Source organism: Cryptotermes secundus, unplaced genomic scaffold, assembly GCF_002891405.2.
Source record: "Cryptotermes secundus unplaced genomic scaffold, Csec_1.0 scaffold1364, whole genome shotgun sequence".
NCBI classification, from domain to species: Eukaryota; Metazoa; Arthropoda; class Insecta; order Blattodea; family Kalotermitidae; genus Cryptotermes; species Cryptotermes secundus.
Window position 1 is genome coordinate 45,183 of NW_019721014.1, and position 23,229 is coordinate 68,411.

The 23,229-nt window shown below is 42.6% G+C and overlaps 1 protein-coding gene across 1 annotated transcript in view; it reads left to right on the top strand.

The window, feature by feature from the left end:
- Positions 1–2,128: 2,128 nt before the first annotated feature.
- Positions 2,129–23,229, top strand: part of LOC111875284 — a 92,248-nt gene continuing 71,147 nt past the window's right edge. The window contains exon 1 of the mRNA XM_033755763.1: positions 2,129–2,400. The gene's annotated coding sequence lies outside the window, so the exon portion shown is untranslated. The remainder of the gene's footprint in view (positions 2,401–23,229) is intronic.

Here is a 23,229-nt window from a genome sequence, read left to right on the forward strand (position 1 = left end):
GCCAGTGATTCTGACCACTAGACCACAGAGGCGTTCACGCCAGATAAAATTACATGATCAAGTTAGGGAGGATGAGAATGACTAGGAATGTAGCACGAATGTGGAGAAGAGGATTTTTTACCCCTCTCTTGCTCCCTACTTTGGAGCACAGGGCTGATTTCTCAGTTTCATGATCATTTTACAGAGGGTAGGACACCTTGGACGGGTGATCAGCTCGTCGCAAGACCTCTACCTAAACACAGGACAACACAGACACGGAATAAATGCATACACACACCAAACATCATGCTTTGTGTGGGATTCGAACCCATGATCCAGGCTTCCGAGCGAGCGAAGACAGTGCATGCTCGGCTACCGTGGCCGGCGGAGAAGAGTAATGCATACAAGGTTTTGGTGGAAGAACCAGAAGGAAAGAGACCAGTAAGAAGAACTAAACATAGGTGGGAGGATAATATTAAAATAGTTATAGGATGGAGTGGTAAAATCGGATTTTTCTAGCTCAGGATATAGGTATCAGTGGGAAGTCTTGTTAATACGGTAATGAACGTTTGCATTCCATAGCGGCTGAGAAACTGGCAAGTTTCCAAGAAGGGCCCAACACTGTATAGTTAAATAGTACGGTACTGCGTTGTTTTCTGTCGACAGGAGGTGGGGGCAAGCCATGTATCTACCCCTCTTGGATAAAGAATGATGAAAAAAGAATGGAAATACGTCAAGCATTAATGACATAAAATAATATTTTAGAATATATTTTTCTTCCCTGACTACTCTAGGCCGATACGCGAAATATATTCTTCGAAGACTTAAACCTGAGTTAGCATTCGCTCGGAAACAACATCTCTCTTGGAGAAGTCCCTGGTCGTGTCCCTGGAAGAACAACTTATTTTAAGGTAGCTCCCTTGTATTTGTGAGGAGTAAGGTTTGAATGTCAGTGAGGAACTGGTTACCCTGGCCGATGTTCACCATTTTCCACATTCTCCGTGCAGATAAACTGAAAGACAGTAACCAAATAATTGACTGCTTCTGAATTGTATTCGGGAGGTGATCACTTCGAATCTCACACGGGGCACGAATTTTCTTAACTGAGATTTTTCATAGTACCAATCCTCAAATCAAATTCCGGATTGATGCCTTGAATTACGCCACGACCACTTCCCTCCACCTTTATTCCAAACCATAATCACTGAAACAATTAACTGTCTGTGGTTCGATCTACTGAGAACGTCGGTAAACAAACAGAAGGAGAATAATTTGAAGTCCCTACACAACGGACAAAATACATTGTAAGATGAGGCGCCGGCTTAACAGTAAGTAAACAATACAACTCTATCATAGATAACATAATCAATAGTTAATTACACTAAACTCAATATAATTATTCTCACATCATTTCCAGATTAATGTCAGAGCTATATATCTATACCACGGGCCTCCAAGCAGTGTATTACATGTATACAAGTCTGAATATACTGCTGTATGTCCGCGGGAATATAACAAAATTGAAACAAACTGACTTGATGATATACAATATCACATGAAGTGTTTTAACCTTATTTTATGTCATAACTTTCGTTTTAATTTATAGTTCATTGTACTTTTATGCCATATTTTTAAAACGTATTATCAAATATCCAGCTTTACCATCGCAGTTGCAGTTCGGTAGTGTGTGAATATGGTAGTCATGTGTTTGCCTGATGATGGCTTTAAAAGCCGAAACATGTAGCCAAGCTAATTTTAGCATTGACCTTTATATTGTGTTGTGACGGACTCTAATAAAGAAATTGAATTTAAAGTATGTTACTATAACTTTGTAGCAGTCCGTTGCCTTATCATGAGCCACAGCGGTCTCAAATCTCATTCGCTGTTACATAGCACAGGCGTAAGTAGCTGACAGAGCCAAGGGCCTGATTTAAGGGACAGCGATCAGGGCTGTCTCCCCGGGGCGTCCCCAGAACAGGAACAGAATCCACGAATTTTACTGAGACATTTTTCCCCTTAATCCATAAAGTTAATTTGTATTGTTAGTTCATATAAGAAACAAGAACAAGAAAAGGCGTCGTCATAACCTCAATTTGTTGTTAACTGATAGGGGCGTCCACATGTTGACTGCCCGGGAACCAAACGACTGTAAATTCGGTCCTGGATACAGAGTTGTATAATAATTAAGAAGAAACCAATTCCGGTACACTTCATGCGCTACGGCACTTGCCTTCTGCAGTAATTGTGTCTTTGCTACCCATCGGTAATCAACAGAAGCTTCGGTATCGTGGCACCAGGTGGAGACACTGTTGTCGGGCAAGCATGGTGGTTGTTGACTGTGGCCGTCAACTCCTGTTAGACGGCTTGTGACGTTAGAAGTAAGCAGCTGAGTCGAACTACATCGCCGACGTCAACAGAGAGGTAAGTGCCTGGAGATAAAACTCAATTGGTTAGTAGGACTAACTCGCTGACACACGGCTGGATCCAGTTCTTGAGGATTTAACATCATTGTGGTTCGCGTTCAGTAACATGTTAACTTTCCGAAACTCCGGAATCAATCTAAATGTTACTGAAACGTATTGTAAGTTCCTACCTCAGAGGAATCATGTTGTCTCTATTACAATGATCAAACTGTGGGTAACGTTTGGGAAAATGACCCATATTTATGTAGGGTCTGTGGTTCTCACAACTGTGGTTACGAAGAGCCATACCTTTCTATGATATAATGCCGTGTAGTCTTTCAAAATTCAACATACGTTTCGGAGGAATATGTAGTCTCCGAGACATAGGTTAACTTTAAAATGACTACACGGCGTTATACTGATGACCGAGAGGTTGGAGTTCGAGTCCCAGTAGGGGCAAGATTTTCCTCCTTTCCACGTCGTACAGATGTTTCTGGGGCCCACCCAGCCTACTATTTAATGGGTACCAGGGATCCATACGCGAGGTTAAAGCGAATGAACCGTGAATCTGATCACTTACCTCCGACTAGTGCCAGAGTCAAGAATATGTGGACCTATACATTCACTTCCCCGTTAGTTAAGCACAGGTACAACTTTACCTTATACACGGCGTTTTATCTAATAAGACAGAACTCTTCACTCACTGTTTGCTGTAAGAATCATGCGAAATCCTAAAATGCACTCCTTGGGCAGAATGCACAGTTGTGTGCTGTTCAGACAGGTTTTACATGTAGTAAGCATCATGTTACAAACAGTTAAGGGCAAATTTTGGATGTTTTCTTTGTTTTCGGAACTGTTTTCTTTATTGACAGCTAGCCTAAGAGGTTTCTATTGAGGGTTTTTTTCTCAGAACTTATTTTCATGATTGACATCGCCATCTTCTGAGATGTGACGCCATACAATCTTGTAGAACTTCACTGGGGTTTCAGAGGAACTCATTGCCTCGATCTTCAGAGTAGAAGAATACGTCAAGTAATATAATAAGCAAGCCCAATTCTGAGTCATTTTGTTAGGCGACCCTGAAGATGGGAAAGAATGCTACCAGATTATATGGCTCCACATCCCAAGGTATAGTTACTTTTGTGGGAAATTCAAATCTAACATGGTTTCATAATATTTCTGATGTGCTTTTCTTATGATAGAATTTTACATATTAATTTGCGACGAATTACGTAGTTAGGCTAGTTTAGAATTTCTACGCTTTCCTGGAACCCTAAAGTTCATTGACGTGTTTGTGCTCGTGGTTGTGATAAACTGTTTCCGCGAAGCTGCATGGGTTTCGGAATATTCAAGGCCACGAGCAGGCATTAGTGCCATTTTATATGTACATAGGAAACCAACTGAACTTTACGTTTGCCATTAGGAATCATGATTTTCGCCTAAGAACCTGTGTATATGTTCAAGTGAGTTAGCGGTAATATTGTGCTGTACCCAGTTACACAGATGAGCGCTCGTTATGCATGTACAGCACAGTACTGTAAATACACACTTCCGTGGCTTGTTGGTTAGAATACTACCTAATCCGTGTGCAAAACCAGTAACACCCACAACAGAGACAGAACACGAGAAAAGTGAATATAGGAGAACAAAATATCACTTTAAAATTATTTTAACAACAATCCAACTTGGTTTAAGTAAAACCTTTAGAATTACGGTCTTGCATGCTGTTGGGTTCAGTGTAGCAATTTGTAAAACGTAAGGGTAAAGTCATCCCTGTAACAGGCCATGAAGGCCCATAAGGTTGTGAGACGTCGAGGCTCCCACATTTTCTTTACACCGTCGGTTCATAGTTGGCGGTAAGGTTATCAGCCTTACGCGTCGGTCGCCCTTTACTTCCCAGGAACATTCCTGGTACTCATTTCTCGACCCCAGGTCCATACTGCAGCTGGGAGAATTAGGTCAATGGAAAAATATCCACCTCATAGGACCTCGAATTCGCAACCTTCCCGTGTGTATAATAGTGCCTCAACAAACTATGCTACCGCGTGCCTCCGTGTAGGAATTTATACGATATCACGTGATAAAAGTGAGTGTAGACGAGGTTTGGATTGGTAATCGGATTTATTGAACTTTTAAACACAAAACTCCTGATTACACACTACACATCACTATATCACGCACACAGAGTAATGTTCTCCGTCACGGTTACCACCGTTGCTTGGTAGCGGCTTGCAACGGTATAGCGTTCTTGGTTTCCATGTCCAACGGCATTTGTCCTTGCTGGCTGGCACCTTCCAGCTGCAGCTCCAGCTCCAGAGTTGGAACTACTGTAGCCTGAATACGGACCGTACAGAAAACAACTTTCCAGCCAATTATTCTATTATCGCATCACGTAGGTAACGGCACGGACCTCTTAGAGAACACCGTTGCCAGCTACTCTATTGTTGCGTGTTATAAAGCTGTTACCTAGCAACGGGAGTGTTTGCAGAGCCGTTTCCTAGCAACGGCTGTCTCTTCTGACTTCTCAAAAGTCAAAGTCACATAGCAACTGACGGTCAGTCAGCCAGTCAGGCTCATGACCAGATATTAATTATGACCGTTTGACAGTTAAGGTCTTGTTTCTGTGGGGCGCCCTCTCTGACGAGAGGACGGGTCTGTCTTTTGTATATGCTGCTGGTCCTTGCCAGCGCAATCTTTCTCGGGTCCCTTTTCGTCGCCTCCTACGACCCGCAGGGTCACGGTGGAGGTATTACGACCCCGCCTCCACACGGATTTTTTTTCTGGCTTCACAGTTCTTGCCTTAAGCAAATATACCACAATATATATACCTTATGATGGCTCCATTTGGCCGAAACATGTTGTAAATATGCGTGGAAACATGGATTAAGTAGTAGGCTAACCAGCAAGATAAGAAAGCTTTGCGTTTGCGAGACCGTTATGCGTGTATAGGAAGTTATTTATCGGTACTGCGATACCTTCAAACATTGCGTAAAATCGATTGACAGGCGAACTGAAAGAGATGCGTTATGCAGTATATTTGAAACGCAATTGACTTCCATTCGCGAGACCTGTTTTGATGCTGGCGGGAATATTGGTGATTGGATCATAACTTTCGTTGATTTTTGATGCGAATTTCTGAACAGTAGTTTATATGTATCAGGCATGTCACAACCGCTTCCTTTCCTATCCTTTTCAATTCACCGTAGAAGGTTTATGAGCCACCCACCTCATTCGTAGAAGCAAGAACTCTGCTGTTGCTAACTCCACTGCGCAGAAGTGCATCTTGAGGATCTAACAGTTTCTCAGAGACTCGGAAAATTCCCTCCCTTTTATGGAACCCGAAGATTCACTGTCGTGTCCACAAGATCCCGCCCCTTTCTCTCTCCTAAGCCAGATGAATCCAGTTCGCGCCGTCATGTCCATCTTCGTCGTCTCCCAGGTGGTCTTGTCTCTTCAGATTTCACATCTTATACCTTCCATGCACTCAGAATGTCTGGACTACTTCTGTCGTCATTTTAATACTGTCTGGGGAGAAGAAAATTATGAAACTTCCCATCCAGGAGCCGAGATGCCTCAGTCGGTATAGCGACCGGCTACAAGCTAGATGGCCGGGGTTCTATTCCCGGTAGAGCTAAGATGTTTTCTTTCACCTCCCTGTAACGAGCAGACCGGCTCTGACGCCCACTTAGCTTCCTATATAATGAATACAGAGGGGTAAAGCGGCAGGGACGTGAAGCTGACAACTCTCCTCCTCCTCAGTGCTGAGGTCAAGAAAGGTGAAGCTATGCATCCACTCACCATGCGTCTTCATGACATAATGCTTAATTAGGCATACAGACAAATTTAGCTTTTACCATTTAGTGCCTTCCATTTTCCTGTCACTTTCTGCCCCCCCCCTCCATGTTCAAAGACTCTCTTCAGCGTCCAGTTTTCATAGACCTCCATACGCGCTTCCTTATTGTGAGATGCAAAGTTTCACGTTTGTACAAAAGAACAAACTTTTTTAATAAGTTACCTTCGTATCGCTTTTAGAAAACATGCGACAAGGCAAAATATTTAGAACGGAGTAAGGGCGAGCATCCCCATAGTATAATTTGCTCATATTTTTTTCGTGAATGCAATATTGCAGGCTAATCAAATAGCCTATGAAACAACACTTCTGATCGAATATCAATTAGTCGTGGCCAATTAAGTGCACTATCCCTTCATTCACTATTTTTATGAAATTACCAGAGAGTATGGGCTTAGTTTCTCCGTGGATTCTAAACCAGTTCTGTGGCCGCGGTGGTGAAACTTTCGACGATCGTCTGCAAAATGTTAAGCAGCTGATGAAATCTTGTCAAATTGGTATTAACTGCATTCTGACATACTGAAGTAATGCGGGTCATTAACGCGTGGGTCCTCGGCAGTGTCATTTCTACATATTTTCGCGTGTTTGCTAGGCAACGCGACAGGAAACTTGTGCGGGTTCTCGGATTTGGCGAATGCCTTTGTTGGATGGTCATTTTTACACTCACACTTACAATTATTATCAACTTATAACGTCGTCAGACGTTTCCTCTTCACTATTACAGTTACTTGCTCAGCTGATCTTTGTGAAGTGTCTTCTGCTCTGCTCGGAGCTCAACTCTCCTTGGTCCCTTATCGGATACGAACGTCCTTCTGCTCTAGTCGGATTTGAACTCTACGGGTCTCTGGCCGACGTTGGACTGTTATAACTTGCCCTCGGACTGAACAGGAAATACCTTGTCAACGGGTTAATTTCGCCTGCTGCTACGCAACGAACGCGGAAATACGTGTCTGCTTCAAACCATTCGTTTGTAACTATGGAAAACCCACTGTTACACTTTCATTTCCAGGGCAACGATTTCCTAGGCTTCGGTGCTTAGGAATTGCTAGCCGTTGACTAGTGATAGACGTCATATAGTCCGGCTTTCAGGTAGCACGTCACAATATGCTTTTTCTATGTTGTCTGCAGGCTTTAAGATTTTAATAATTCCTTTGCTTTAAAACAGGGTTATCAAATTTAGCAGCTTGCGGGCCGCGTGTGACCCGCTGTTTGGTTTTGTGTTGGCCGCGAGTGTGTAGTTCAGCCTCACAAAATATATGTTAATGTTTGTCTCGTCTTCGAAAAACGTGGCGGATCTTGCCTACAGAAACTTTAAGAAAAATGCTTATTGACAAGTGTAATTTCCTATTTAATTTACACCACACTCAATAAATTATTGTAACTGCATGGTGGCATGCAGTGTCTGAGAGCCCCATTTGAAAGGATCGCTGATGTAACAGTTATTGCATGGACGTGGGAGACGGCCTCCAGATATGGAGGGTAGCTGCGAATATATTGAATAAGCAGTCGTAGACAGCAGACAAGTGGTGGTCCTCCAGCGTGGGGGTTGCGAGTGGGGTTAACATATCTAACTTTAAAAAGCAGTTTTTTTATGAAATTTTCTCAGGATATAGTTCAGTTACGAACACGGCAATAAACTTTGGGTTCAGTACAATGTTGGTAAATTATTGACTAAATGAGGAACTGGTGGCTTATCAAGACGAACTCAGTTCCATGTAGTTAGTACCCGTAAGAAAAGAAATTAAGGTGTATCCCGCAGGTTCATAGCCAAATTGCACTGTCCCCTCAGTGTTTGAAGTTTCACAGCCTTGATACAAACTGCATTTTTTAGCCTATTTTCCTTACTTTAGAAAATAAAAAGGGGACTCCTCTTGCTGTTTGCTTCTGTGTGTCCCCCAAAATTTTGTCGTATTCTATGCGGTCCGTGTCCTATCATTCATCTATGCTGTTCGTATCGCATAATTTTTTTTCTATTCGGTCCGTGCCGTATCATTAGTTTTTTATGTGGTCCATGTTGTGCCAACTTTTGCGGATAGAGGATGTCACGTCAGCGCAACGGATGCCCACGGGTGGAAAATAAAAATTGAAGAGTTACGTCTTCTGGGATATAACGCCGGGAAGTTCGCTGGAAGTCAACTGACGTTTCGGAGGAACATCTCCTGAATCTTCAGGGTCGAAAATAAACCAAGCAAGAAACCAGTGCGAAGCAAGTAGCAAGCTTCCAGCTGCAGAAACTACAACTCTTCGTGACCACCGCTGTGAGAACCTCACGTCCTGCAAGTTTACGCTTGTTTGCTACGTTCTGTTGAGGTGTCCTGCCTGTCAGGTTCACCCACGTGTCTTCTTTTCCCTCACTTAAGATTTTCGGCACATTCGCAAAAAAAGTTGCAAGAGTTTGTGTCTTAGTGTTGCCTCCTCTGACTTGCATGTCCATATGCAACAGTCCGAAAGCAGCCGAACTATCATGAATTTCGACGTTGTGGACTTAACATACGTAAATCTTCACGTTCCGACCTGGATTAAAATCGGATAACATTAATGAACAGCCGATCACAGTGGCCGCGGAGTGTAAGACATGGACCTTCTTGGCCCGATGGAGCACTGGGGTTGTGGGTACTCAAAGCGTGTACTGTATGCCAGTGTGCATTTATTCTGTGTGTAGGTAGCGCCCTTGCGACGGGCTGATCCCCCGTCCAAGGAGTACTACACACTGTGTACAGGATTAAGAAGCTGAAAAAGCGGCCAAGGCCCAAAGGGCTGTAGAGCCATAGGTAAGGTAAAATTGTACCTGTGTTAATTAAACACTACTCCATGAAGGCGTATGGATGAGTCCATTTATAGATCCACATTTTCTTGACTTCGGCACTAGTTGCAGGTGAATGGTCAGCTTCACGCCCCTGCCGCTTTACCACCGGGGAAAGAGCCCCCCGGTACCCATCGCATATTAGGGTGGTTGGGCCGCAGAGCCGGCCTTGACGACGTAGAGAAGAGAAAATTCTTGACTTTACCGGGACCCGAATTCCGACCTCTCGGTCATCCAGCCCGTAGCCAGTCGCTATACCGACTGCGCTATCGCGTGTACAGCCCCACACACACACACACACACATATATATATATATATTAATGAACTCTTTACATGAATATATACATGAACTTGAGCAAGGCTTTCCAATATAACCCGTTAAATATGTATTGAAGCGAATCATGAACCAAACAGAAGCCGTAGAAGAAAACGAAACACGTGCGTTATGCTTGACATGCCTTCGCCCGTGTGTCTTACGGTTTTCAGGAAGACCGAGAGGGCCAGAATACGTTCCTAGTCCTTACGCTATGGGTGCATGTTGTAGTTTGTTTCCTGGCACGAAATCGAAAGGAAGACAATAATATTTCTGTTTCCGAAGCTGGTGGTCAGGTCACATTAAGATTAACGCAAACCAGAAGGAATATACTTCAACCTCAGTTTCTACAGAACATTTTTACTTTCGGGTTTGTAAGTTTAGTCTGTAGATTAAAAATGCCTCTGACAGTGGTATATAACACTCAGAATTACCACGTTTTTGGACCTTTTCCATCGTACGATATTCTAAAATCAGTAGAGAATACAAACTTTCGGACACTGGATCTGTTTCTGTCCACAGGTTAGTGGGGAAACACCTCACCTGAGGACGGAAACAGATTCAGTGTCCGAAACGTTTTGTTCTCTAGCTTTTAGAATACTGGACGATGGGCAATTTCGAAACCCCCAACTAATTCAGAAGATAATTCTGAATACTGTCTTTAACAGTAGCATATCAGTTCAGAGCAACCTTTTTTGGCCTCGTTAGAATAATTGAACCTCGCCGTGTGTGCCAACAGGAAGAGACTGACTTCCTGTCGCATTTTAAGCCTTTATTCATGTGTACAGTAGCGAAGCTGGTTCAGTGGTACAAAAAAAATGAACTATGTCCATTTACAATTTCTAAACAAACTGTTTCCTTTCCTTATTCAAAATTATAATCCATGATTGTCTCTGTTACATGCTTCAGTAGCCTAAACCGTTGTCGTACTTCATCATCACTATCTGCCATACGAGTATTGTCTTGGCTTGCAGCAGGGAGGCAAGAAACCAAGTATCTGCCCCTTGGGAGTTCTGGGAGAAAATGTCTAAGTTGAATATGAATAACAGAATTTAAGAAAATTAAAAAATTACTTTTCTAACCTCACTCCTCTATAGTGATCAGCAAGAATAGTTTCACATGGCTTAAGCACATTCTCTGAGGTACAGACCCTTACAACTTACAAGACCGTATTATGAATTATTTAAAAAAAACTCTTGTCTTTTAGGATATAGTGCCATATGGTATGTTTAAAGTCAGCCGACGTTTCGGATGAATGTCGCTCCATCTTCAGGGTCGAAAGATAATGCAGGACAGAAACCAGAGCAAAGCAGAATCTTATATACTGCAGATGGAGGCGATATGTTCCTCCGAAATATCGGTTGAATTTTAACGGACTACATGGCCCTATATCCTAGAAGATAACAAGTCATGATCGCTGTGAGAACCTCAAAATTTACATGAATTATTTTAAATTTGTAATTCTGCGAAGAAAACTAATCCTTCAAGTCTCAGAGATAATTCGACATTCCTTCATTTTGCCCACAGGGCTCTTAGTATCATTCGATTCTTAGAATAAGCGGGGATTCCTACTTCTCACAACATTAACCAGTTGCTCTTTGATGCACACCTCTTTCCTGTGAGACAGAAATTACATTTTAAACACTATTTAGGCGAGCTTCATGCTTTACAATTAAATGACAACTATTTTCATGTGATATCATTGCGTTTTATGTGACTGAAATTCATTTCGCATGAAGCTTCATTAAACAGAAGAAGAAACCAAGCACGTAGCCTCAATGCATACACATTTTCCCGCTATGCCAGTGTGTATGACAGCCCTGTATGGAATACTTGAAGTACGTACATGGAGGGTCCTTCAGTTCTCTGGGTTGCGGACTCGTGACCGCAGCTACAGCTCTGTACAACGCACACATTCCACCATCAACCACAACACGTAACAAAGGAACGCGGCCCCAGAAGTATGCAAATACGGATGAATTAACAATTCTGCTGGTTAGCGTTTTGGAGTCCAGATGTCCAGAAATAAATAATATAAAGTTGATGCTCGTATTACTAAGAGCCGGAAAAGCGTAGTCGGTATAGTGACTGGCTACGGGATGGACGACCAAGGGTTTGGAGTTCGAGTCCCGGTAGGGCCAAAATTTTTCTCTTCTTCACGTCTTCCAGACCGACTCTGGGGTCCACCGAACCTCCTATCCAATGGGTACCGGGGGCTGTTTCCCCAGAGTTAAAGCGATCGAGACGTGAAGCTGACCACTCACCTCCAACTAGTATGTAGGTCAAGAAATTGTGGATCTATGCTTCCACTTCCCCATACGCCTTCATAGTAAAGGTACAATTGTCCCTGTGCTTGACTAATCAAGCACTACGCCATGAAGGCGTATGGGGGACTGGATGTATAGATCCACATTTTCTTGAGCTCGGCACTAGTTGGAGGTGAGTGGTCACCATGCTCCGGCCGCTTTAACCTCGGGAAAGAGCCCACGGTACCCATTGTATAGGAGGTTGGGTGAGACCTAGAACCGGTCTGGATGACATGGAGAAGTAAAAATTCTTACCCCATTAGGACTCGAACTTCGACCCCTTGGTCGTCCAGCCCGTAGCCAGTCACTATACTGACAAGACGAAAGAAAAATTTATGGTTGATACATTTCAAAAGTGATTATCTTATGTACTGTGTAAGGTCCGAAATTTCGTGACGATGTCTGCATCCTCAGGTATAAGCCTACTTTGGACCCAACTGATAGAGCCCGTCCCTGTCTCCGGACAGTAGGGACTACCGCTTATCGATTGGGCCCAAGTGATAGAGCCCGTCCCTGTCTCCGGACAGTAGGGACTAGCGCTTATCGATTGGGCCCAACTGAGCAGGAATTTAACTGAGGATGGAGGCAGAGCCCTGTCTCCGAAACCTTACTTTTAAGTAAAAGCAGGATAATGGATACTGTTCACAACGCTAATAATTGTAATGACATACTAAAAAAGTAGCTATCCTTGTAACAGGCCGTGAAGGCCCATAGGGTTGTGAGACGTTGAGGCCCCCACATTATCTAGACAATCGGGTCACAGATGGCGGTGAGGTTGTCAGCCTTAAAGGCTCCCGCACACAGACGCGATACTCAGCTCGGTACGGTACGTGACGATATCTAATTACATTGCGGTAAATGGAGGCCCGCACACTGGCGCACACAGCTTTAGAGTCGGCTCTCCAACGGCACGCAAAATTGTTCTGGAAGTATGTCTCGCCATCTGGAATAATGTGAGATCTCAACACATGCCACAACCATCAAGAAAAGTGTGGGAGAATTGTGCACGAGTTGCAAAGAAAGGTGGGGTTTTCCAAATTGCTTAGGTTCCATGGATGGAAAACATGTTTTCATTAAATGCCCTGATAACGCTGGATCTTCCTATTATGATTACTTGGAACGATATCCTATTGTACTATTGGCTATTGTGGCACCAGAATACGAATTCCCTTGCGTTGATATTGGAACCTACGGAAGGGACAGTGACGGAGGAATCTTCGAGGAGTCTCAGATTGGTAGGAAATTCATGAATGACGATCTTCCGGAAGACCTACCACTTCCAGGGCAAACACAACCTACACCACCCGTTGTCATTGAAGACGAAGCCTTTGGACTGAAACCATATTAATGAGACCTTTTCCGAACATGCAATCCAAATATGATATACGGAAAGAGAAATGCAATTACAATTTGTATCGTGCACGCAGAGTGGTCGAAAACTGTTTTGCGATTCTTGCCATGAAGTGGAGGATTTTTTTGAGACCCACGGAACTGAAAGAAGGAAATATAAAACACATTGTATCAGCAGCGCGTTTGCTTCATAATTTCCTACGTCTCAAAAACTGTGACGAAAAGTACATGGAAGAACTGCTACGAGTGGAGCCATTGGGAGGAGAAATGTTCCCTATCCAGCCTTTACGTCTCCCAAGGGCGGCAAACGTTAGCTACGCCATTAGAGAGCGGTTTGTTGCGTACTTCAGCTAGGTGACTGCCCCTGGAATTCGTGTTAGTGAACAGAACTGGTGCATAGCCTACACTAAGAATGCCCACAGTTACTGTATACTTAACCCTATATAAATATATACAAATTTTTCTACTTGCTGTCTCTGTTCATTGTAACAGCCAATTCCTTCCACTTTCAATCCTTAGCACGTGAATTCTTGTAGACGGACATCGGATGACGAGTATCGTACAACAAAGCATTTTCTTTGACGAACTCTATTATTTGTTCCATNGCTGGAAGAATTAGGTCAATTGAACAAAATCTAGTGACTTCATCGGGACTTGAACCCGCGACCTTCCGTCTTGTAGCATAGCCCCTGAAATACTAATTTACTTAATAAGCATTTCATATTTTAATGTCAGAATATATAGATAAGTTCTTATCCAATAAATTAATCTAAATTAAAGCAAAGTTATTTAGGAAAAATAGTAAATCAAAGTTTATAGTGTTGAAGTAATTAACAGAAGATTAATTATTGTGTTCAGTCCAAAATGCACAGACTCTCAGTCTGCTATTAGAAAAACTTGAACAGATGAAATAATAAAAAAGAAAGAAATTGTTCGTCTGTAATTCGACATTTGGCTGCTTATAGAGTAACAAAATGGAGACTTGGTGTCTCACACTAAGGCAGTGTCTTCTAGATTTTATACAGTGGGGTTCTCTGTACCTAGCAAATGTTTTCTAGACTTCATACAGTGGGGCCCTCTCTACTTAGCAAATGTTTTCTAGACTTCCTACACTGGGGCCCTCTCTACCTCGCAAATGTTTTCTAGACTTCATACAGTGGGGCCCTCTCTACCTAGCAAATGTTTTCTAGACTTCATACAGTGGGGCCGTCTCTACCTAGCAAATGTTTTCTAGACTTCATACAGTGGGGCCCTCCCGACTTAGCAAATGTTTTCTAGACTTCATACACTGGGGCCCTCTCTACCTCGCAAATGTTTTCTAGACTTCATACAGTGGGGCTCTCTGTACCTAGCAAATGTTTTCTAGACTTCATACAGTGGGGCCCTCTCTACCTAGCAAATGTTTTCTAGACTTCATACAGTGGGGCCCTCTCTACCTAGCAAATGTTTTCTAGACTTCATACAGTGGGGCCCTCCCGACTTAGCAAATGTTTTCTAGACTTCATACACTGGGGCCCTCTCTACCTCGCAAATGTTTTCTAGACTTCATACAGTGGGGCTCTCTGTACCTAGCAAATGTTTTCTAGACTTCATACAGTGGGGCCCTCTCTACCTAGCAAATGTTTTCTAGACTTCATACAGTGGGGCCCTCTCTACCTAGCAAATGTTTTCTAGACTTCATACAGTGGGGCCCTCCCGACTTAGCAAATGTTTTCTAGACTTCATACACTGGGGCCCTCTCTACCTCGCAAATGTTTTCTAGACTTCATACAGTGGGGCTCTCTGTACCTAGCAAATGTTTTCTAGACTTCATACAGTGGGGCCCTCTCTACCTAGCAAATGTTTTCTAGACTTCATACAGTGGGGCCCTCTCTACCTAGCAAATGTTTTCTAGACTTCATACAGTGGGGCCCTCCCGACTTAGCAAATGTTTTCTAGACTTCATACACTGGGGCCCTCTCTACCTCGCAGATGTTTTCTAGACTTCATACAGTGGGGCTCTCTGTACCTAGCAAATGTTTTCTAGACTTCATACAATGGGGCCCTCTCTACCTGGCAAATGTTTTGACTTCATACAGCGGGTCCTTCTCTACCTAGCAAATATTTCCTAGACTTCATACACTGGGGCCCTCTCTACCTAGCAAATATTTTCTAGACTTCATACAATGGGGCCCTCTCTACCTAGCAAATATTTAACCGTTTCCCGTTCCTAATTTAATGTATGTCTACAAAAAAAGACAACCTTTTCAACTGTTACTTTCTAAAATCAACATATTTTAGGTTCTTATGAATTAACATTTGTCAGTGTGAGTGGTAGGCGTGACCGATAATAATGGATTCTGCATCTGATGGTTCGGTTTATTGAACACTTCTTCACAATTACAATGAATCATAGCACGATCGCTAATCTTCAATCAGTCTTTGCCAGAGTCACAGGCAGCAGTAAGAAGTCTGTTGTCAGTATGTACAATTTACATTTTACATATTATTAAATGTATGTATATACAGTAGAGCCAGTTCCGGCTCCGTATAGCAGAGCACGCCCTACCATTTGTAGCTCCTGCTACAACTGCGGTCTAGTCACTGAATGCTTTTATAACAACTTTGCACAGACTCAGCGAAAAAAAAAAACAGTATGTATTATTGATGCTTGTTTTCCTCGCCGTTGCTTAGCAGTTGACTCCCTATTGTTGTTACGCGCTGAAGTGTAAAGATGTTTACCAAGCTGTTGCCTAGCAACGATAATTTCCCTCTATTATAGAAACAGCACTTCTACTTTTGTCTGCATTAGGAACGTGTTTACCTAGGAACGGTTTTTTCTGGCTCCATAGCTTAATGCTTTGAGCAAGTCCGTTACAACATATATCGGCCATTTACAAATGCCACGATTATTTGGGAATTGTATTAAATTCAGTTTTATTTGGTTAATTTTTCAGTATTATACAGTGACTCCACCCGATCAACAAGTCACACTACCTCAGGGGGGGGGATGCCAACACTTTGGAAATCGCAACATTAAGGGAACGACACACTTGATGCTGAGGAGAATATTTTGGCCTAAGAGGAAGTAAAAAGAGACTGGAGAAAATTACTAAATGAGGAGTTCTCATAATTTGTACTTCGTTGTATACTGTTAGATTGTTCAGATTAAGGAGTACGGTGTTTGCATGGCACGTAATAAGCAAGAGAAACGTGAAAAAGTCATACAGTATTTTCCTGAAAATCTAAGAGAAGACACCACTTGCAAGACCTAGATGTAGATGCCAAGATAATACAGTAATAAATCTTTCTCAGAGAACTAGGGGAATGATTAATGGGCAACTCTTTGGCTCTTCTGAACAAGGAAGTTAACCATTGATTACTATGAAACGCGGTTAATCTCTTGAATAGCTGAGCGACTATCGGATTCTCATGACGGAATCGTCTACGTGTAATTATTGACATAAATATAATCCTTTGTCGTATGCGAGCTGACTTCTGCTCTAGTCGGAGCTACACTAAGAACTGACTGGACAGAGTCAGAGTCACTTTACGACTGGCGGTTTACCGCCTGATCCAAGTCCAAGTCACATTGCGACTGACAATCCGTCAGTCTGTCTGTCTTGGTGTCGAGCCCCGGCTGGGGCTCATGATCAGATGTTTTTCTTATATGAAAGTTACTGTCCTGTCCATTTGGGGCGCCCTCCCTGACGCGAGGTCGGGTGTCATTTGTCAGTCATAGTCTGTGTTAATAAGTCCATTGCCACTATGTACACTTATTTACGATTGAAGCTTAATATGTAGCATGTACAATATATACAAGGCCTCTGTCAATCTAGGCTCAGTACAGAAGACTATGCCCTGTTTCTAGTAGTATTAGCTACCATGGCAGTCTAGTCACTTGAACGGTCGTATGCCTGACCGCCGCCAAGTTTAAGCCTCTTATACTTTCTGTGTCGGGCTTCGCCTTGTCCGATGTTGCGAACATTCTCATTATCCTGATTTTGTATGACTTCTGCTTGTTGGCCTGCATAATTTTGTTATATAGTCATATACGTACGGGATTTTGAATGCCATGTGCAAATCGCGGACCGATGTGCGCCTTGGAAAATTGCCAATCGTGCGGAGAACCTTGTTTTGCAGTCACTGCAGTTTCACTAGATGGGTGTCTGCCGCAAACTCCCAGGCGGGACTAGCATAAGTCATTACGGATCTAATGAGAGCTTTATGGAGGGTCAGTTTAATGTTAGCGCTCAATCGCTCACTTTTGAATAGGGAATATACTCTAATGAATGTTCTGAAGGCCTTGGCTTCGATCATTTCTATCTGCAATCTCCATGTAACTCTCTTATCGAAGATTACACCTAGATATTTTGCACTATTTACAAATGGAACATTTCGTCCATTTAGAGTGAGACAAGACTCAGGCGGTCGATGACTGCGAGAGAAGTAGACCCCGTGAGTCTTACCTTCATTAATTTTTATATTCCAGCGCTCACACCAGGTCTCCATTGATCTGAGACCGCGCTGGAGTTTTCTAACAGTGAAACCGTCCTTGCGATCTGTTGCATACAGACAGGTCTCGTCCACCTGGTCTCGTTGAAACTGGACTCTTATAACGTGCACTCGGACTGAATAGAGCGCACCATGTAGGAGGCTCTGGTTTCGCCCGCGGGAATACCTTAGCTGGCGTATTCTTTGCCATGGATATCCTTCCGTTTCCGGGTAATGCATTTGTTGTTTAAGCTATTCGTAGGCAACGCCCTGCTGGTATTCCGTTCCCACTTAAGTACATATAATATGTTTGTCGCAGCCGTTGTCACGCAACTGCCTCGAACAATTCTTTGCTTAGGTTTGCTAGCGTTCGGATTCCAAGGCGTTGCAGGGGGACGCTGGTCGTTGCCTAGGAAATTACTGCGATCTCCTCAACCATCCCGGCTTTCTGGTGGTACGCCACAATATTTTCCAGCTTTTATCGAACTTTGGTCCCCGATTTGCTGCAGCGTAACCAGTGTGACGACTTCAGATTTGTAAAGAATATAACGGCCTACGTTCTTCTTGTCGACGCTGCTGCTACGTATAAAGTAACTGTGATAATTATACGGGGTGTTTTCTAGGCAGCACAACCGTAAAGCGCATTTATGCGGTAAGGGTCAGCACGGCTTCACGGGGGGAGCTTCCGATAACGGCCATAGTCCTCTGGCATGAAACGTGCTGTGCAATAAACGTATAATTGTGTGTAACAACACTTACGAGCATGGACAGGCGTGGAGTTCACGTACGTTTGCAAGTAATAATGAGTGTGTGAGTGTGTTTCTTAGTTCCCTCGGAAGATTCCAAACGAGATTAATACAGAAGGTCGTAGAATGAAGTTACAGTATTTTTATACTTCTCCGTTTTATTTACGTTTAGCTTCACTTCCCATTTCCGTCAGCGAAGATTATCATACTGTGGTAACAGAAAAACTTCCAATACAGTTTCTTTAAAGTGGTAACATTACACTGAGACGCTGCCAACATGCCGTGACAAAAACAGTTATCCTTTCCGTTTCGTGAGCAACAGGTTTAATTGCTGTGACAGTGATGTTTACTCCGGTTATTAAATTATACAACCGAATTCATTTTCTCAGAAATAGAAGCAGACGTTGGAGCAATGTGACGCAGGGGTGTCCAGATTTTCAGTCACTCAATCATGGAGCCGAGTCCTTCTTGAGAAGCCGCCAGTTGTGCAGCTACTCAAGAGCTTCCCAGCATTTTATGGGGCCCTATTGTTCATTGCCGTGTTCACAAGAACCCTCCACTTATCTCCATCCTGACCTACATCAGTCCAATCCGTAACATCCCATGCTCTCTAAGATCCATTTTAATATTATTCAACCACATACGTCTTGGTCTTTCCTTCTGATTTTCTCACCAATATCCTATATGCATTCCGCTTCTCCCAAATTCGTTCTACATGCCCTGCACACCTCATTCTCCTTGACTTGATCATTCTAATTATACTTGGAGAAGAGTACAAGTTATGAAGCTCCTCATTATGCAGATTTCTCCAACCTTCTGTGACTTCATCTCTCTTTGGTCCAAATATTCTCCTCAACACCCTGTTTTCAAACACCCTCAGTCTATGTTCCTTAATATCGGAGACCAAGTTTCACACCCATACAGAACCACAGGCAAAATTATAGTTTTGTATATTTTAATTTTTATGTTTTTGGGCAACAGACGAGAAGAAAAAGGTTCTGGACTGAATGGTAGCACGCATTACCCGAGTTCAATCGCCTCTTAATTTCCCCCTCAATCATGTATTTATTTGTTATCGTCGTTCTCCAGATATCTGAACTGTGCCACATTTTCAAAACATCTGTTTTATAACTTTATATCATGATTTTGCCCTACATTTTGGTGACGAGACAGCAACATACACTTAGTTTTCTCTGTGTTTACTTCTAGACCAGCCTCCATACTTGCGTCAATCAAAGTCTGTGTGCTTATCTTTATGGTATCTACAGTATCACCCAGTAGATTCACATCATCAGCATGGGCGAGCAGCTGATGCGCCCCGTTTAATTTCAGTCCCACCGGGTGTTCCTGGACCTTATTAACGGCATATTCTAAAGCAGTGACGTTAAAGCATCATCTTGTTTTAGACCATTCGGGTGGGAAAATTATCAGACAAATGTTTACCTATACGGACTTCACTATACATTTCATTTAAACACATTTTAATCAGCCCAACTAGTTTCAAGGGCACCCCAGCCTCTATCAGAATATTTTAATTATTGTTGGATTTTGTATGGCTTACTCAGGTGAATTCATTTAGTGGCTAGCATTTGGGTCTGTGTTTCAAATTGTTTTGTATCACTTAATAAATGAGTGAATTTTACAGAAAGCAGAACATTATTTTAAAAACTGCTCTTCATTTCTAAAATAAGGGGACTTAACTTATTGGGGTTGCTGTTATGAGTTCCCATTGAAAGTGCATCTTTGCTGATAACAACTGATATTATAGTATTTGCTTTTGTACTGATTACATAGGAGACAGGAAGATGAAAGATTTTAAAATGATTGATAGCAAGCATTTTCAGAAGTATGCCCTGTAATTTATTCGCGGACTTAAATTTAGTATCTTAATTTTTCTCTCTATACCTTCTCCTGCTCTATAATACACTCCCTATCTTCTCCGTTATTTTCCTGTTAACTCCGTATATTCATTTTCAGCTCTCGTAAACAATTCTCTACATCTTGCAGCCATCTCAGTATGGCCCTCTACAGTTTCTTCTACTTTCTTGCCTGACTTCAAAAATTATCTCCGCTACTCTTATTTGACGGGGTTACGCGGTAGCATAGTTGGTTGAAGCACTACGCTACAAACCGGAATGTGGTGGGTTCGAGTCCCAATAGGGTGGAATTTTTTCAGTTTACCTATATCTTCCAGCCGCACTGTGGCCATGGGGTCGTCTCAGCCTCTAACAGAAATGAGTACCAGGAATCTTCTTGGGGGGGGGGGGTAAAGGGCGGCCGGCGCGTAAGTCTGACAACCTTACCGCCATCTGTGAGCCGACTGTCTAGAAAATGTGGGAGCCTGAACGTCTCACAACCCTATGGGTCTCCAATGCCTGTTACAGGGATAGCTTTACCATTTTACTATTTCCATACAGCAACCACTCAAGACGCCTTTTTCTGTAACCACTATTAGGTCAGGGGGTTTATATAATTCTCTCCGTGCTCAGTTACTGGCCGTATCCATCCCTCGAAGTTTTCCTCGTCCTCGTACTCAACACATTGACATATTCTGAAACATTTCAAATTTTCTGCAGTTTGAAGATTTTAGTAACTACCTTCATATTATGTTCTGCATCTTATAGACAAGACATGATCGAACACAGTGGAACTTGTGCACGTTGACCGCCTGTAGTTCCTCTCAAACTCGGCCATCTTGCAGAGAAGAGTGCTCCATATTTTTGTCTCTTGTGACTTGTCTTGTGTCTAGGTTCCTAAATGCCTTTTGTTTATGACCCAATGCCATTGGGTAGTCTATATACTCAATATTAAATCATAGACTATGAGAAGGTGTTTCTACTTACGAATTTTAGTGAACAGTCAAAATAATTAATGCAGTTTCGTAAATAAGTAACGAAACAATATATAATTTATTGATAACATTGCACTTCAGCGTCCCGTTGCATTACAATCACTGTACAGCCAGCCAGAAAAACTCAGCAAGGAGCGACACCAACATAACATCGCACTTGGCTGGAAATGCGCGCTGCTAGCAATCAGGAGGTACCAGCGAATTTATCGGTTCTAGAATATTTTTATTTATACAGATAACGCGTTCCACTCGCTACTAAATTGAAATGACATTGCAACAATTTTAGTAAGAGTAACCACGCCTGAGGATGGCCGTATGATGCCGAAACATGTAGAAAAGTACAAGTGGCAGAGAACGCAAGAATAAAAACATTGCATTCGTGCGGTGGAAACACTTATCCACTGAATTGGATTGATAACCGACCGTGAACAAGAACGCCATGTTCTAAGTAAGGCGGTTAGTCGTCGGTTTCCCATTTCGGTGGTCCGGGTTTAATCCCATAGCAGGTCAGGTGTTATTTTCGGGTTTTCTCCTGGTATTTCGGTCTTACTTGCCAATTCTCATTCCAACAACTGCTTTTATTTATTAATCGTCTTGCGGATGCTTCACAATCCTCGTAATATGAGCAGCTTAAGAAACTCTGCAAAGAGAGAGTAGGACGATGTATGAAAGGGAGGAGGCGTGTGTAAAGTCTGATTCAGAGCTCCACTTTTCCGTGCCAATTGTCAGAATGCGTGCAAAACATTAGCCCGAAGCACAAGGCAGAGGAGAAGATATCGGGTGAGCAGAAGGCCAACGGCCACTTGTAAACAGGCGCTCTACTTATGTGGGTGATCGTCTTTAGATTTCACTCTTCTACCAGAACAAGTTCCTTAGTAATTGTGATATAGTTTCAACCTATTTTGTAGTAGTTCAGTTTAAGTTAATATTTCATTAGGACCGCGTGCCATAGATCAAGCGGTTAGTCGCTGGCTTCCCACCGCGGCGGCCCGGGTTCGATCCCGGCTCTGGTCAAGTGGGATTTGTTGTGGACAAAGTGGCACTGGGGCAGGTTTTCTCCGAGTACTTCTGTTTCCCCTGCCAATCTTCATTGCATCAATTGTTCCACAGTCACCCTCACCTATCATCTGGGACTGGTACAATAGGCCAGAAGTGGCCGCAGTGCAAGGGACTTAGTCCCACTCCACTAGCAATAAAAAAAAATAATATTTCGTTAAGTATTTTCTCGAGCCGGGAACTAAGAGGTTTCTACTGACAGTGGCACGTCTTTAGTATTTTGTAAAGAACGTGTGTCCCTTCAGTTGTCAGTTGCCCAGCGGTACTGAAATTGTAGTCGTCGTTCTGTTGCAATTGGAAGTGTCAGTCCAGTTTCCTTACAGACTCTTCCTTCAAGTTGATTTCCTGAACGGATATAGGGTGTTGCGCACAAATTTAAATACGTGTAGCCCAAAAACCAGTTACTTTTTTAATAATTTGTGCAATATTTCTGGATTACGTAATTGAATTTGCAAAAATTGTTCGAAATGAGATGATTCATCTTCAGTGCAAAATTCACAACACTGTGTCGCCGTTCTGCAAATCGACAGACAGGTTTAAATCTGCCTCGTTAATAGAAAATACAGTATTTTAGGTAAACTAAATTTCTGATGCATTCTGTATGATGATAAACTAGTCGAGAGAAGATACCTTCTCACTACAACATACATACATAAATAACAGTTTTTATATTTTGTTAAATATAAAACGCATTGAAAATGATTAGAATATAATTTTTGCACTTTTATAGAATCCCTACATTCCCCTATACGCCTTCATGGTGTAGTACGTGATTTGTTAAGCACAGGGGACAACTTTGCTAGTCCCTGTCACGTACGTATGAGAACTTTTAAGTTATGTTTTAACGTCATGCAAAAGTATGGCAGTTCTTTCTGTCTCCACAGTTCTTTTGTAACATAAAGTCTTTTCGTAAACCGATCTGGGAGACAGTAGCTGAGGTTAGCGACCTGTGCAGTTTGCATCTCCCTGGTCTGTAGTGTAACCTCGTAAAGATTAATAACTGGACCGCGAAACAACATCAGGTATCGCGGGAGAGAACTTCCATTGTGTTCATGCATTTTGGTTACGCTGAATTCAAGGGCCTTGACTTGACGAATAG